Source organism: Gallus gallus, chromosome 2, assembly GCF_016699485.2.
Source record: "Gallus gallus isolate bGalGal1 chromosome 2, bGalGal1.mat.broiler.GRCg7b, whole genome shotgun sequence".
NCBI lineage: Eukaryota > Metazoa > Chordata > Aves > Galliformes > Phasianidae > Gallus > Gallus gallus.
The window spans coordinates 52,142,971-52,157,712 of record NC_052533.1 but is presented as its reverse complement, the minus strand read 5'-3'; the positions used below and the strand labels follow the sequence as shown (position 1 = coordinate 52,157,712).

The window sequence follows — 14,742 nt, the reverse complement described above, 5'->3', positions numbered from 1 at the left end:
AAAACAGTTCTCGCCCAATAATATGACATTGGCTCCCACAACATACCACAACCTCTCCCCCAGACAGGACGTTTGCTCCTCAAAATACAGCGTTTCTCCAGAGAATATGACAGATTCTCCAACACAGTATACTTTTTCCTCGAGGCATTTCAAATTTTCTCTCGCAAAATGCCACTTTCCCCCCGAAAATGTGGCATGTTTGTCTTTTGCGTTATGTGGGGGAGAAGAAGTGGTATTTTGGGGAGAAAATGTCATTTTTTTCCTGGGGGAGTGGTACTTTGTGGGAGACGAAGTCGTATGCTTGGGAGAAAAATGGCATTGTGTTGTTGGAGATGCCATATTTCTTGGAGAAAAATTCGTTTTTTTCTTCGCGTAGAACATGCGTCATTGTCGGAGAGAAGCATATTCGTATATTCTATTGATATCATGGAATATGCCAACCACTAGTCCAGGCTGCCCAGAGCCACACCCAGCCTGGGCTCGAATGCTTCCAGGGATGGGGCAGCCGCAACCTCCTTGGGCAACCTGTTCCAGTGCGTCACCGGCCTCTGTGTGAAAAACTTCTTCCTACTATGTAACCAGAACGCCCCCCGTCTCGGTGGAAACCCATTCCCCCTCGTCCTATCGCTATACACCCTCGTAAACGACCGTTCCCCCTCCTGTTTATACGCTCCCTTCGAGTCTTGGGAGTGGTATGAAGCGGGAGAAAGTGTTTCATTTTGAGAAGAACAGTGCTGTTTTGTAGGAGAAAACGTCACCTCTGGGGGAGAAAATGGTATTTTGGGGAGAAAGCAGAACATTTCTGGAGAAATGGGGTATTTTGGGGAGGCTTGGTGACGGCTGGGAGGGAAAAGTTGCATTTTGGTGAGAATGTCCTAATTTGGAGAGAAAAGTGACATTTCAGGGGAGAAAACGTCCTATTTCTGGGAGAGAGGTGGTGGTATTCTCTGGGAGAAAACGTCTCACTCTCGGGAGATGAGGTGGCATTTGCGGATACAATCTCCAACCCCCTGGAGAAGAGTTGTATTTTGGCAAGGAAAAGCCATATTTTGGGGAGAAAAGTGGGCACATTATATTTGGGGCAGAAAATGGCATCGTTTTGAAGACCTGTGGGACAGAAAGCAACACCCCTTCCTTCTGCGATTGCGCTCCGCAAGTGCTGTTCCGTGGGAGACAGAATTATATTTAGGGGAGAAAACGGTACGGGAGGAGTGGGTGGATAAGGGTGAGCTTGTCTGCACAGAGAACGCGGTAGGAATGGGACTTTGCTAGTCCAAAATGCAGAAGGAAGGTGGAGTCCTGGGCTGCTGGTGGTGGCCTGCTGGTGTGAAAGACTGAAAGAAGGGGTCTTCGTGGTGTGAAACCCTAAAGGAAGGGGGCTTGCAGGCCAGAAGCCCAGAAGGGAGAGTTCTTTTCTGTGCCGAAAACCAGAAGGAAGGAGGCGGGCGGGGTGCAAGGGCAAAAGGCTGCTGGCCTTCTGGTCCAAAATGCGGAAGGCAGGATGCTTGTTGTGCCGAAATTGCGACGGGAGGGTGCTTGCCGGGGCAAAAAGCAGGAGGACTGGGGCTTGCGGAGCGCAAACGCGGAAGGAAGGGGTGTTGCTTTCTGTCCCACAGGTCTTCAAAACGATGCCATTTTCTCCACAGGCTATCACTTTTCTCCCCAAAATATGTCTTTTCCTTGCCAGAATACAACTCTTCTCCAAAGGGTAGGAGATTGTATCCGCAAATACCACTTCATCTCCCGAGAGGAAGACGTTTTCTCCCAGAAAATGTCACTGTCCTTAGAAATACCTACTTTTCTCCCCCAAATGTGACATTTTCTACCCAAAACATTACAGCTCCCCTTCAGAAATCAAGCTTTTCTCGCAAAGTCGAGAATTTCTTTTCTCCAACTCTTTTCCCACCACAACATGACATTCCAGCAAAAGGTAAGTGTTCCCACAGCAATGCTAGATCTTACCCCAAAATACGGTCTTCTCGGGAAGACAACATTGTTTTCCCCGACAGTATTACTTTTTTCCTAAAGACGAAAAATTTTCTCTTGCAAAAGGAAACTACGGAACTGCCCGAGTCCGCTCTTATCGGCAGAAATCCTCAGTCGCGGAGAACAGCTAGGCAAAGCGTTCGGTCGCGTCCCCGAATGCCGCTTGCTGCCGACAGCCGCGCATTCGGGCAGTTCGGTAGCCGGCAGAGAGCGACTTCAGCCGGCTGCTTTCCTCCGAACAGGGGGCTTTTCTCCGCAGCGCGGAAAGGAGCGATTTTGCCATCACCTTGCGTTCTCGCCGAAAGCACATCTCCTGGAGCCACCATTCAGAGCCACTGGCGCTTAATTTGGAGAGAGTTCGTTTCTCTCTCTTTCTCCATTGCTGCACTCTGACTTTCTGTTACGGAGGAGAGAAGGAACGAAGACTCTCCGTCAAAGAGGTGACTGGCACGTTGAGTAGCGCTAGCAGTTGTGATCTCTGTGTGAACACAAGACGAAGAGTAAAATGCCATCTTTTAGGGTGCAAAGTGGTATTCTGGGGGAAAAACAACGCCATATTTTAGGGCAGAAATTGTTACTTGGTGGAGAAAATGTCATACCTTTCAAAGAAAGCTGGTATTTTTTGGAGACAATGAAATCTTTTCGGGAGAAAAGCGGTATTTTTCAAGAGAAAGTTCTGCATTTTCGGAACAAGAGTGGTATTATGCGGGAGGAAATGTATTCCCTGGAGAAAACAACATCTTGTGCAGAAACTTCCGTATCTCTGGGAGAGAGTAGTATTTGGCGAGAGAAATAACTCTTCTCCCCAGAAATGTTATACTTTCTCCAAAAAATACCATAGCCTACAAAAAACAGGATCTTTCTGCGGCAAAATAGCAACTTCCTCCCCAAAATAGTACGCCTTCTCTTCAAAAATCGCATTCCTTCTTTCAAAAGTAGGGCATTTCCTTTAAAAAAAAAAAGAAAACAGTTCTCGCCCAATAATATGACATTGACTCCCACAACATACCACAACCTCTCCCCCAGACAGGACGTTTGCTCCTCAAAATACAGCGTTTCTCCAGAGAATATGACAGATTCTCCAACACAGTATACTTTTTCCTCGAGGCATTTCAAATTTTCTCTCGCAAAATGCCACTTTCCCCCCGAAAATGTGGCATGTTTGTCTTTTGCGTTATGTGGGGGAGAAGAAGTGGTATTTTGGGGAGAAAATGTCATTTTTTTCCTGGGGGAGTGGTACTTTGTGGGAGACGAAGTCGTATGCTTGGGAGAAAAATGGCATTGTGTTGTTGGAGATGCCATATTTCTTGGAGAAAAATTCGTTTTTTTCTTCGCGTAGAACATGCGTCATTGTCGGAGAGAAGCATATTCGTATATTCTATTGATATCATGGAATATGCCAACCACTAGTCCAGGCTGCCCAGAGCCACACCCAGCCTGGGCTCGAATGCTTCCAGGGATGGGGCAGCCGCAACCTCCTTGGGCAACCTGTTCCAGTGCGTCACCGGCCTCTGTGTGAAAAACTTCTTCCTACTATGTAACCAGAACGCCCCCCGTCTCGGTGGAAACCCATTCCCCCTCGTCCTATCGCTATACACCCTCGTAAACGACCGTTCCCCCTCCTGTTTATACGCTCCCTTCGAGTCTTGGGAGTGGTATGAAGCGGGAGAAAGTGTTTCATTTTGAGAAGAACAGTGCTGTTTTGTAGGAGAAAACGTCACCTCTGGGGGAGAAAATGGTATTTTGGGGAGAAAGCAGAACATTTCTGGAGAAATGGGGTATTTTGGGGAGGCTTGGTGACGGCTGGGAGGGAAAAGTTGCATTTTGGTGAGAATGTCCTAATTTGGAGAGAAAAGTGACATTTCAGGGGAGAAAACGTCCTATTTCTGGGAGAGAGGTGGTGGTATTCTCTGGGAGAAAACGTCTCACTCTCGGGAGATGAGGTGGCATTTGCGGATACAATCTCCAACCCCCTGGAGAAGAGTTGTATTTTGGCAAGGAAAAGCCATATTTTGGGGAGAAAAGTGGGCACATTATATTTGGGGCAGAAAATGGCATCGTTTTGAAGACCTGTGGGACAGAAAGCAACACCCCTTCCTTCTGCGATTGCGCTCCGCAAGTGCTGTTCCGTGGGAGACAGAATTATATTTAGGGGAGAAAACGGTACGGGAGGAGTGGGTGGATAAGGGTGAGCTTGTCTGCACAGAGAACGCGGTAGGAATGGGACTTTGCTAGTCCAAAATGCAGAAGGAAGGTGGAGTCCTGGGCTGCTGGTGGTGGCCTGCTGGTGTGAAAGACTGAAAGAAGGGGTCTTCGTGGTGTGAAACCCTAAAGGAAGGGGGCTTGCAGGCCAGAAGCCCAGAAGGGAGAGTTCTTTTCTGTGCCGAAAACCAGAAGGAAGGAGGCGGGCGGGGTGCAAGGGCAAAAGGCTGCTGGCCTTCTGGTCCAAAATGCGGAAGGCAGGATGCTTGTTGTGCCGAAATTGCGACGGAAGGGTGCTTGCCGGGGCAAAAAGCAGGAGGACTGGGGCTTGCGGAGCGCAAACGCGGAAGGAAGGGGTGTTGCTTTCTGTCCCACAGGTCTTCAAAACGATGCCATTTTCTCCACAGGCTATCACTTTTCTCCCCAAAATATGTCTTTTCCTTGCCAGAATACAACTCTTCTCCAAAGGGTAGGAGATTGTATCCGCAAATACCACTTCATCTCCCGAGAGGAAGACGTTTTCTCCCAGAAAATGTCACTGTCCTTAGAAATACCTACTTTTCTCCCCCAAATGTGACATTTTCTACCCAAAACATTACAACTCCCCTTCAGAAATCAAGCTTTTCTCGCAAAGTCGAGAATTTCTTTTCTCCAACTCTTTTCCCACCACAACATGACATTCCAGCAAAAGGTAAGTGTTCCCACAGCAATGCTAGATCTTACCCCAAAATACGGTCTTCTCGGGAAGACAACATTGTTTTCCCCGACAGTATTACTTTTTTCCTAAAGACGAAAAATTTTCTCTTGCAAAAGGAAACTACGGAACTGCCCGAGTCCGCTCTTATCGGCAGAAATCCTCAGTCGCGGAGAACAGCTAGGCAAAGCGTTCGGTCGCGTCCCCGAATGCCGCTTGCTGCCGACAGCCGCGCATTCGGGCAATTCGGTAGCCGGCAGAGAGCGACTTCAGCCGGCTGCTTTCCTCCGAACAGGGGGCTTTTCTCCGCAGCGCGGAAAGGAGCGATTTTGCCATCACCTTGCGTTCTCGCCGAAAGCACATCTCCTGGAGCCACCATTCAGAGCCACTGGCGCTTAATTTGGAGAGAGTTCGTTTCTCTCTCTTTCTCCATTGCTGCACTCTGACTTTCTGTTACGGAGGAGAGAAGGAACGAAGACTCTCCGTCAAAGAGGTGACTGGCACGTTGAGTAGCGCTAGCAGTTGTGATCTCTGTGTGAACACAAGACGAAGAGTAAAATGCCATCTTTTAGGGTGCAAAGTGGTATTCTGGGGGAAAAACAACGCCATATTTTAGGGCAGAAATTGTTACTTGGTGGAGAAAATGTCATACCTTTCAAAGAAAGCTGGTATTTTTTGGAGACAATGAAATCTTTTCGGGAGAAAAGCGGTATTTTTCAAGAGAAAGTTCTGCATTTTCGGAACAAGAGTGGTATTATGCGGGAGGAAATGTATTCCCTGGAGAAAACAACATCTTGTGCAGAAACTTCCGTATCTCTGGGAGAGAGTAGTATTTGGCGAGAGAAATAACTCTTCTCCCCAGAAATGTTATACTTTCTCCAAAAAATACCATAGCCTACAAAAAACAGGATCTTTCTGCGGCAAAATAGCAACTTCCTCCCCAAAATAGTACGCCTTCTCTTCAAAAATCGCATTCCTTCTTTCAAAAGTAGGGCATTTCCTTTAAAAAAAAAAGAAAACAGTTCTCGCCCAATAATATGACATTGGCTCCCACAACATACCACAACCTCTCCCCCAGACAGGACGTTTGCTCCTCAAAATACAGCGTTTCTCCAGAGAATATGACAGATTCTCCAACACAGTATACTTTTTCCTCGAGGCATTTCAAATTTTCTCTCGCAAAATGCCACTTTCCCCCCGAAAATGTGGCATGTTTGTCTTTTGCGTTATGTGGGGGAGAAGAAGTGGTATTTTGGGGAGAAAATGTCATTTTTTTCCTGGGGGAGTGGTACTTTGTGGGAGACGAAGTCGTATGCTTGGGAGAAAAATGGCATTGTGTTGTTGGAGATGCCATATTTCTTGGAGAAAAATTCGTTTTTTTCTTCGCGTAGAACATGCGTCATTGTCGGAGAGAAGCATATTCGTATATTCTATTGATATCATGGAATATGCCAACCACTAGTCCAGGCTGCCCAGAGCCACACCCAGCCTGGGCTCGAATGCTTCCAGGGATGGGGCAGCCGCAACCTCCTTGGGCAACCTGTTCCAGTGCGTCACCGGCCTCTGTGTGAAAAACTTCTTCCTACTATGTAACCAGAACGCCCCCCGTCTCGGTGGAAACCCATTCCCCCTCGTCCTATCGCTATACACCCTCGTAAACGACCGTTCCCCCTCCTGTTTATACGCTCCCTTCGAGTCTTGGGAGTGGTATGAAGCGGGAGAAAGTGTTTCATTTTGAGAAGAACAGTGCTGTTTTGTAGGAGAAAACGTCACCTCTGGGGGAGAAAATGGTATTTTGGGGAGAAAGCAGAACATTTCTGGAGAAATGGGGTATTTTGGGGAGGCTTGGTGACGGCTGGGAGGGAAAAGTTGCATTTTGGTGAGAATGTCCTAATTTGGAGAGAAAAGTGACATTTCAGGGGAGAAAACGTCCTATTTCTGGGAGAGAGGTGGTGGTATTCTCTGGGAGAAAACGTCTCACTCTCGGGAGATGAGGTGGCATTTGCGGATACAATCTCCAACCCCCTGGAGAAGAGTTGTATTTTGGCAAGGAAAAGCCATATTTTGGGGAGAAAAGTGGGCACATTATATTTGGGGCAGAAAATGGCATCGTTTTGAAGACCTGTGGGACAGAAAGCAACACCCCTTCCTTCTGCGATTGCGCTCCGCAAGTGCTGTTCCGTGGGAGACAGAATTATATTTAGGGGAGAAAACGGTACGGGAGGAGTGGGTGGATAAGGGTGAGCTTGTCTGCACAGAGAACGCGGTAGGAATGGGACTTTGCTAGTCCAAAATGCAGAAGGAAGGTGGAGTCCTGGGCTGCTGGTGGTGGCCTGCTGGTGTGAAAGACTGAAAGAAGGGGTCTTCGTGGTGTGAAACCCTAAAGGAAGGGGGCTTGCAGGCCAGAAGCCCAGAAGGGAGAGTTCTTTTCTGTGCCGAAAACCAGAAGGAAGGAGGCGGGCGGGGTGCAAGGGCAAAAGGCTGCTGGCCTTCTGGTCCAAAATGCGGAAGGCAGGATGCTTGTTGTGCCGAAATTGCGACGGAAGGGTGCTTGCCGGGGCAAAAAGCAGGAGGACTGGGGCTTGCGGAGCGCAAACGCGGAAGGAAGGGGTGTTGCTTTCTGTCCCACAGGTCTTCAAAACGATGCCATTTTCTCCACAGGCTATCACTTTTCTCCCCAAAATATGTCTTTTCCTTGCCAGAATACAACTCTTCTCCAAAGGGTAGGAGATTGTATCCGCAAATACCACTTCATCTCCCGAGAGGAAGACGTTTTCTCCCAGAAAATGTCACTGTCCTTAGAAATACCTACTTTTCTCCCCCAAATGTGACATTTTCTACCCAAAACATTACAACTCCCCTTCAGAAATCAAGCTTTTCTCGCAAAGTCGAGAATTTCTTTTCTCCAACTCTTTTCCCACCACAACATGACATTCCAGCAAAAGGTAAGTGTTCCCACAGCAATGCTAGATCTTACCCCAAAATACGGTCTTCTCGGGAAGACAACATTGTTTTCCCCGACAGTATTACTTTTTTCCTAAAGACGAAAAATTTTCTCTTGCAAAAGGAAACTACGGAACTGCCCGAGTCCGCTCTTATCGGCAGAAATCCTCAGTCGCGGAGAACAGCTAGGCAAAGCGTTCGGTCGCGTCCCCGAATGCCGCTTGCTGCCGACAGCCGCGCATTCGGGCAATTCGGTAGCCGGCAGAGAGCGACTTCAGCCGGCTGCTTTCCTCCGAACAGGGGGCTTTTCTCCGCAGCGCGGAAAGGAGCGATTTTGCCATCACCTTGCGTTCTCGCCGAAAGCACATCTCCTGGAGCCACCATTCAGAGCCACTGGCGCTTAATTTGGAGAGAGTTCGTTTCTCTCTCTTTCTCCATTGCTGCACTCTGACTTTCTGTTACGGAGGAGAGAAGGAACGAAGACTCTCCGTCAAAGAGGTGACTGGCACGTTGAGTAGCGCTAGCAGTTGTGATCTCTGTGTGAACACAAGACGAAGAGTAAAATGCCATCTTTTAGGGTGCAAAGTGGTATTCTGGGGGAAAAACAACGCCATATTTTAGGGCAGAAATTGTTACTTGGTGGAGAAAATGTCATACCTTTCAAAGAAAGCTGGTATTTTTTGGAGACAATGAAATCTTTTCGGGAGAAAAGCGGTATTTTTCAAGAGAAAGTTCTGCATTTTCGGAACAAGAGTGGTATTATGCGGGAGGAAATGTATTCCCTGGAGAAAACAACATCTTGTGCAGAAACTTCCGTATCTCTGGGAGAGAGTAGTATTTGGCGAGAGAAATAACTCTTCTCCCCAGAAATGTTATACTTTCTCCAAAAAATACCATAGCCTACAAAAAACAGGATCTTTCTGCGGCAAAATAGCAACTTCCTCCCCAAAATAGTACGCCTTCTCTTCAAAAATCGCATTCCTTCTTTCAAAAGTAGGGCATTTCCTTTAAAAAAAAAAGAAAACAGTTCTCGCCCAATAATATGACATTGGCTCCCACAACATACCACAACCTCTCCCCCAGACAGGACGTTTGCTCCTCAAAATACAGCGTTTGTCCAGAGAATATGACAGATTCTCCAACACAGTATACTTTTTCCTCGAGGCATTTCAAATTTTCTCTCGCAAAATGCCACTTTCCCCCCGAAAATGTGGCATGTTTGTCTTTTGCGTTATGTGGGGGAGAAGAAGTGGTATTTTGGGGAGAAAATGTCATTTTTTTCCTGGGGGAGTGGTACTTTGTGGGAGACGAAGTCGTATGCTTGGGAGAAAAATGGCATTGTGTTGTTGGAGATGCCATATTTCTTGGAGAAAAATTCGTTTTTTTCTTCGCGTAGAACATGCGTCATTGTCGGAGAGAAGCATATTCGTATATTCTATTGATATCATGGAATATGCCAACCACTAGTCCAGGCTGCCCAGAGCCACACCCAGCCTGGGCTCGAATGCTTCCAGGGATGGGGCAGCCGCAACCTCCTTGGGCAACCTGTTCCAGTGCGTCACCGGCCTCTGTGTGAAAAACTTCTTCCTACTATGTAACCAGAACGCCCCCCGTCTCGGTGGAAACCCATTCCCCCTCGTCCTATCGCTATACACCCTCGTAAACGACCGTTCCCCCTCCTGTTTATACGCTCCCTTCGAGTCTTGGGAGTGGTATGAAGCGGGAGAAAGTGTTTCATTTTGAGAAGAACAGTGCTGTTTTGTAGGAGAAAACGTCACCTCTGGGGGAGAAAATGGTATTTTGGGGAGAAAGCAGAACATTTCTGGAGAAATGGGGTATTTTGGGGAGGCTTGGTGACGGCTGGGAGGGAAAAGTTGCATTTTGGTGAGAATGTCCTAATTTGGAGAGAAAAGTGACATTTCAGGGGAGAAAACGTCCTATTTCTGGGAGAGAGGTGGTGGTATTCTCTGGGAGAAAACGTCTCACTCTCGGGAGATGAGGTGGCATTTGCGGATACAATCTCCAACCCCCTGGAGAAGAGTTGTATTTTGGCAAGGAAAAGCCATATTTTGGGGAGAAAAGTGGGCACATTATATTTGGGGCAGAAAATGGCATCGTTTTGAAGACCTGTGGGACAGAAAGCAACACCCCTTCCTTCTGCGATTGCGCTCCGCAAGTGCTGTTCCGTGGGAGACAGAATTATATTTAGGGGAGAAAACGGTACGGGAGGAGTGGGTGGATAAGGGTGAGCTTGTCTGCACAGAGAACGCGGTAGGAATGGGACTTTGCTAGTCCAAAATGCAGAAGGAAGGTGGAGTCCTGGGCTGCTGGTGGTGGCCTGCTGGTGTGAAAGACTGAAAGAAGGGGTCTTCGTGGTGTGAAACCCTAAAGGAAGGGGGCTTGCAGGCCAGAAGCCCAGAAGGGAGAGTTCTTTTCTGTGCCGAAAACCAGAAGGAAGGAGGCGGGCGGGGTGCAAGGGCAAAAGGCTGCTGGCCTTCTGGTCCAAAATGCGGAAGGCAGGATGCTTGTTGTGCCGAAATTGCGACGGAAGGGTGCTTGCCGGGGCAAAAAGCAGGAGGACTGGGGCTTGCGGAGCGCAAACGCGGAAGGAAGGGGTGTTGCTTTCTGTCCCACAGGTCTTCAAAACGATGCCATTTTCTCCACAGGCTATCACTTTTCTCCCCAAAATATGTCTTTTCCTTGCCAGAATACAACTCTTCTCCAAAGGGTAGGAGATTGTATCCGCAAATACCACTTCATCTCCCGAGAGGAAGACGTTTTCTCCCGGAGAATACCACCACCTCTCTCCCACATATAGGACGTTTTCTCTTCTGTAAAAAGCTGGAGGAAAATCCTCTACAAATAAACTGTAATAGTATAACAAATGGTAATTTGGTATTTCAATTTAGCTTGTATTTCAATTTATTGTTCATAATTTTCTATCATTTTGTTGCATCATTGCCTTTGGGGGAAGAGTATTACATTGCTTGTAATAAAGATTTTAATTAATATTTAATTATTTTTAAATGTCAACCATTCATCGCAGTAGTCTTTTGTGTTCCTGTGCCCGTTTCTATTTTGAGTAATGGAAATCAGCAAAGTAACTTGTTGTATTTCAGAAAGTAAACAAAACACATGGCTGAGAAAAGGCAGCATAGTGTAGCTATCAGAAAACCTCTGTGATACGCTCAGTGTGTGGGTGTAATGATGTTGACATCTTGTTTCAGAAGTAGGACCCCGGTGTGTTGCTGATAACTTATGGAATGGGGACCGTTGTATTACTGGGGCCGGGGAGTTTTAGAAGGCTTCCGTTTGCCTCACAGTCTTTGGATAAAGGCACCAGATATGGCTGCTCTGTCCTTCTCACAACAAATTCACTGTTGTCACCAAGTCTTCTGGTTAACGAAGTACTTGCCCCTCATGAACTCTTTCCCACATGATCACTAGATGATTCTCAGTATCTCCAAGTCCTCTGTGGTTCTGTTACGGATGTACGAATAACCAGAGGGCCTGCTCGTTCAATTAAGCCTTTCAAATTAATGACTTCGTTTGCTTTTGCCACATTCATGTACTAAGAAATTTATTCTCTATATATGCGTCTCTCAAGTCCTGCTTAAGGGCAACTTTTAAGATGTATACTCAATCTAACGTTAATTCTTCTCTACTGGAAGAACCTTAAATAACACAGTGCACTCAAATCAAAAATGATTACTAGTCTTCTAGACTGTGAACAACATTAATGAGGAGTAACATGACGCCAGGAGTGTTTCTTCAGCACCTGAGCCATGGAGGCCGTATGGGAACTGTTGAGTCATGGCCTGAATCACTGATCACCTGGGGAAAGGACCAGGTCAGTCCTGGGAGTACAGGTGAAGGCAATTCACCTGTGCGACCATGTGAGAAACACACTCGAGATCAAAAATTTCTAATCAGGCAAAGATCTTTGTGAAAAACAGTTTACTCATTATTGCAATAATGTGCGCACACCTGCTACTGACAAGGGCACCCTACCCTATATAATTACCTCACCTAGTTCTTGTGCCAATTCTACCTAGGTCGGAACACACCAGTCTCAACTTTACTCTGCTCAGCAGCTTTTTTTTGTGGAAAACAACTAATTCTACTCTACATACAGAAATACTGGAAATTTCCACTGCAAAAACAAAATTTACCTCTCGCAATTCCCCCTCTTTTTGTTTTTACACTTTTGTGTTTTTGCACCAGTCTATGAAACACTTCTAATATAAGAAAACCTTACTAACCCGACTCATTGACTGATAATAATAATTTATCATAACAAATTATCTTGCTATTCTCCATACTCTTATATATAAGATGATTATTAAGAATAACAACTTCTTCACCCTTGTATGATTAATTCCAGCATGAATAAGTATTAAGTCTTCAATCAGAGCATAATCAGCGTTACAGGTTCTAAGCTCCTAGGGTATGAGGGGAAGATGGGGAAGTTAGCAGTAGTTAAGAAATAAACTCTAGCAAATGGTTTATAGAGCAGGTATTGTCAACACCAGGGAATTCAACAATGTCTCGTTGGTCCATGGGGAGGCAGAAAGTTGGTCAGTGACATCTTGTTGACTTACATGGCTGCATTCTGGCAGGTGGGGCACCCATTCTTCCTCAGAAATCTTTGGGCCTGACTACCCCAGTTATCAGGGGTATCATGTCCTGTCCTTCACGGTGATGGTAGCTGTCGGGGTGCTCACATTTTTTTTCATCAGGAGGAACAGCGCATCTGTCCTCTTACCACTGTGCTCATGGTAGTCAACCATTAACTTCAAAAACTTGTTGGGCAGGTCATGCCTTGGATGGGTGCCACTGAACAAGCTTTGAGCCAAGCATTGTTGCCACTTATCACAACTTCCGGTGGTGCAAACCTTTGTTAAGAACGTCCCCTGGTGATTTTAAGAAAAAAAAACAAAACTGAGGGAAATGAAGGAAGAAAGGAAAGGTACATGTTAAAATCACATAAAGAAAAGAAGCAAAATGTGAGTGGCGCCAATGTGCATAACAGAATTTGCCTAAGAACTTGCCATAGATCAAAAGGAGTCTAGGAAAAGTAATTTAATACCTAGGCCAACTTTCAGATTCCTTGGGTAGTACGAGCCAGGCCAGTCACCTCAGCATCTGCCAGATTTTCTCATATAATATGATTATAAGCAATAAATACATCAGTGTTAGGATTAATAAGATCACAAAAGCGATGAAGCACAGAATTAAAAACTCCTCTTGCTGTTGGTGACCATCCAAGGGATGTTTCCCGCCAGTGGTGTTCTCCATCCTACTTCACCCTTTCCAGGATATGGTGTATCTCTTTTGTATCATGGTGTATAGTAATTAAAGATTTCTTTTTTCTGTTATCTTGGATGCATTCTAGCTGTTGGTACAGATAGTCATATTGCAATCATTTCTTTACCAAAGCAAGATTCACTCCAACTGGGGCAGGTGACAAATCTTGGATTAATGTGTAATTGACCACAACAACTGATAGGATGAAACTAGAACTGAATAATTAAAGTCACATCCCATAATGTTAATAAAGTTACAAACACAGACATTTGAATGATTGCTTGTATCTACTGTAACATTACCTATAAAAGTATAAGAGGTTAGCATACACACACATCCTTTTCCAATATAGATGAGCACTATTTCAAGGGTGTCATTGAGATACCTCTAAAAATGGCAAATATTTTGGTCAGTGTCAAGTCAAATGTCTTGAGCCTTGATGGCATTACTCTCACAAAAAAAAAAAAAAAAATCTTTGTTCCCATAAAGCACATGAACTAACATTAACAGTTTGCCATTTGTTTCCATTTTGTTGGGCCCATACTCTGAGTTCTAATGGGTAGAGTTTAACCCTATTGCAGTTTAGTCCTAATGCAATGATTGGGTATATGGTATATACTGAAGCATCGTGTATTGTTAGGACAAAGGCTGTGGTAAAGTTATTAACAGGATCATAAGTAAAAATAACTAGATGCCACTAAGATTGAAATTTTTCTTTCAAATTTGTTTGCATTGTCTGAATGCAAATACAATATCTGAAAGGTTCTTAAAGCAAGAGTGGGGGTTGGTCTCTTCTCACTGGTGACAGTTGACAAGACAAGGGGAAATGTCCTCAAGTTGCACCAGGGGCGGTTTAGGTTGGATATCAGGAAACACTTCTTTACAGAAAGGGTAGTTAAGGAACTGGAATAGGCTCCCCAGGGAGTTGGTTGAGTCACCATCCCTGAATGTGTTTGGATGTGCTGCTCAGCGACATGATTTAGCAGAGGGTTGTTAGTTAGGGCAGTATGGTTATGTTGTGGTTGAACTCGATGATCTTTAAGGTCTTTTCCAACCAGAGTAATTCGGTGATTCCATGATTCTTTGATTCTATGAAATCACCTTTTGAATTTCAGTGGGTAAAGTGTTTCCTTTTACCTTCTATAAATAAGAGCTAGGGAGACTTTATTTTGAGTTATGGCAAATGCATCTACAATTAACTGGTGGTCTTTTATATTAGTTCTTTCCCATTGAGATATTAGATAAAAACCTCTGATTGGTTCCTAATGCTGATAGGAAAAAGTGATAGGGGTATTGCAATGCACATAGATCACTTGTTGCATCTGACATTCTATTTTTATTCTTAGTCCTGCCAGCCCAGTAGACGAATAGTGCTCATCCCTGATACTAACATCGGTGTATCTACCTTCGCTCTCTTCGTATGCATGCCCAGTTTCTATCAGAGGGCAGAGAAGAGTCACCAGGTTTTCTGATTTGTCTTTTTGGGCTCTCACATCCTCCAGACTTTCTCTTGGATAAAAGTCACTACGTGGGGAACTAGCATTAATCTCCTGATTTACCAGCAGCTCTCAAACGGCTTGCTGAAGGAGGACTTCTGAATGTTCTTCTTT

At 45.5% G+C, this 14,742-nt stretch overlaps 1 long non-coding RNA gene across 1 annotated transcript in view; it reads right to left on the bottom strand.

Moving 5' to 3' along the window:
• LOC121109810 overlaps nucleotides 1-8,796 on the bottom strand; it is a 14,505-nt gene extending 5,709 nt beyond the window's left edge. Inside the window, exons 1-3 of the long non-coding RNA XR_005857913.1 lie at nucleotides 7,860-8,796; nucleotides 4,912-5,413; nucleotides 1,963-2,464 (exon numbers count right to left, since the gene is read on the bottom strand). This is a non-coding gene — a long non-coding RNA (uncharacterized LOC121109810). The remainder of the gene's footprint in view (nucleotides 1-1,962; nucleotides 2,465-4,911; nucleotides 5,414-7,859) is intronic.
• Between the last annotated feature and the right edge of the window lie 5,946 nt (nucleotides 8,797-14,742).